We start from the raw sequence: 2,939 nt of genomic DNA, 5'->3' as shown, positions 1-2,939 counted from the left end.
CACAAACGCACCTCCGCCGCCCCATCGCCTTCCGCCGTTTTCCCGATCGGCCCGCAGCCGTCGGGCCACGGCCGCGGGCCGTCCTCCTCCTCTCGCCTCGCCCGCCAACACCCACAGCCCTTCCAACACATTTTTTTTTTCTTTTTTCTTTTTTTTTTTCTACTTTTTTACGATCGCCGCCTGCGCAACATGGCACCGGCCGACGGAGCGCCAACCCCCCCGCCACAGGCGAAAACAAGACAACGATAAACAAACAAACAAAATAAATTACCAGCCAGCCCCAACTACAGACACACCGAATCTGCCCTCACAGCCGACCTTACACGCCTCAACGTCAAAACAAAGGTGGTTTCTTTCTTTCAACGGTTACCTTACCTTAGGTTACGTCAGGTTAGGCTAAGAAGGCGTCAGGGTTAGGTTAAGCGTTGACGTGACGTCACGTCTTAACGTAGGCGTTAAGCTAAGGTTGCGGTCACGTACGTTAGGTTAAGGCGACTTGGGGGTTGGCCTAAGGGCTTACGTTAGGTTACGTTAGTTTAGGTGGCTGCGTTAACGGCTTAAAGAAGTTTAGGAGGTTAAGGCGTCGAGGCGGCCGCACCCCCTTAGCTGCTGCGGCTCGGCCACGCCACGCCACGCCACGCCACGCTTTGGGGTTTCATAAGGTCGCGCGGCGGGTCGTCGGCACGCCGCAAAGGACAAAACTGCAAGACGACGTCGAAAAACAAACAACAGGTAAAAAATAAATAAGTAAAAATAAACGACGCCGACAGGCGGGGATCAGCAGAACGAGCAGATTCCGGAGAGCGAACGAGACACACACGCACGCACGCACACACACACACACACACACAAACCCCCCCGAGCCGAGAGAGCACAGCACCACCACGTGTCGGCCTCCGCTCACCCGACTCGGCTGGGCTGGGCTGGGCTGGCGGCCGGGCCGGATGCACGTGCACGTACACGTACGGCTACAGCCACTACCCGTACACAGCCGCTCTTCACGCAACACCAGCCAAATGGCGCGCCCGCGGCTCGTCGCGGTCGCAACGCCACGCCGGCACACTTTCGGCACCACCGTCTTCGCGCGCACCGCAAACAAAAACGCAGCCGACACACACAGAAAAAAAAAAAAAACAACACAGAGCGCGAGAGACGGGCGGCGGCGCACCTTTCGCCAGCCGGCAGGCAATCGACTCGCCCAGTACGACAAACGTGCACGCCACCCCACCCACCAACCAACCAGTCGTCGTCGTCGTCGTCGTCCCGAAATCAAACAAACTCTCAAAAGGCACAGCCCCTGCTGCCAACGGACGCAGGCGCCACGCAGCTCCCTTCCCGCCACACTCGATTCGCAGCGCAACTCACCCGGCACACCGTCAAACGACGGGCTGGGCTCGCCGCATCGCCGCAACCTACACACCTTCCCCGCCACGACGCACAGCCCCACCAGACGCCCGTGCCGCAACGACACTACCGCACTACTCCTCTCGCCCTTGCCATACACGACACAACACGCCAAAAAATGAAAATCCAAATACAAACAAAAACACCGCCCCCACGACCCAAACACATGCACGGCGCGCCAACACACGCGAGGCAAGGCACGCAGCAAACGGCGTCCCCTCCGCGTCGCGCCATCAACCTACACACACAAGGCAACACCAACAACAAACAGCCAGCCAGCCAGCCAGCCAGCCAGCCCCACTCTCACGCCGCAAAAACAGAAAACACACCGAAACCGCCAAACGCCGCACATTCGCGCTTCGCACTCACCACACACCTCTCGGCATCCGTTTCGCACACAACGACGCGACGCACAATACATCATCACGGGCTACGCACGCACACCGCGACCCACTTTTTTACGACGCCCTCGCCAGAGCACACGTGCCCACGCCCACACACAGTCGACACAACGACGCAGCGCGCAGCAGACGCGGCCGCAACACATACCTCCCCGACGACGCGCCAACACCGCCAGCCACTGCTCACTCGCCCAAGCAACCCGTGCACACAACTGCCACACGCGTCCACCACGCCGCCGCCAACCACCCGCCCGCCAGGGGGCGCTCACGTCCGCGACAACAGCGCGGCACCGCCGGACCGGGCCGAACCGAGCCGAGCCGCCGCCTCCTCTCCACTCGGCACGCCACGTCCTGCTTGCAAAACACATGGCTCGTCCCTCTGTACACACAACGCGCCTGCCTGCGGTCGCCGCCGGCATCTATCTACCTGCGCATCGGAGCCAGGCCGGCAAGCCCACACTTAAATAATGCACTTCACCAGCCAAACAAACCCACTCTTCCTTTCTTTGCACAGCGCATGCAACAGCAGCCCCAGGAGCCGGGCCCGCCGCCAGCGTCTCCTCCTCCTCTGGGCACAGCCAGCCAGCCGTTCCCACCGCCCCGCCCCTGCTCTGCAGAACAAGAAAAAACGAAAAAGTACCAACACACGCACCCAAAGCGTAAGCCAGACAAGACCAGCCTCTCCAAGGCCACACACACGCAAAAAAACAAAAAAAAACAAAAACACTACAACAAAATAAAATAAAATGAAAAAGAAAAAGCAAGCTGTCGCCTCGCCCCCGCCCGTCCCCCCACCCCACCACATTCGCCCCCTCCGCTTGTTTTCCTTTCTACAATTTCCCTCTTTTCCACCCAATATCCCGCCGCGGTTTACGGGCACCGGCCGATTTTGCGCCCGCCCACATGTGTGCCTACTCCCCACCACCATTCCCTCCGCAGCCCGCAGCCCGCAGCCCGCAGCCCGCAGCCCGCTTTTCCCCCCTCCCTGCCCACACCACACCACACCACACCACACCACACCACACCACACCACACCACACCACACCACACCGACGGTGCTGACGTCGACACGCACCCAAGACAGGGGCCACGACCGTCTTTTTTCCTGGGCCCATCCCCGCACCGCACCTCCTT

The sequence above is a fragment of the Schistocerca gregaria genome, unplaced genomic scaffold (assembly GCF_023897955.1).
Source record: "Schistocerca gregaria isolate iqSchGreg1 unplaced genomic scaffold, iqSchGreg1.2 ptg001463l, whole genome shotgun sequence".
In the NCBI taxonomy this organism is placed as follows: Eukaryota; Metazoa; Arthropoda; class Insecta; order Orthoptera; family Acrididae; genus Schistocerca; species Schistocerca gregaria.
This window is presented reverse-complemented; position numbering follows the sequence as displayed.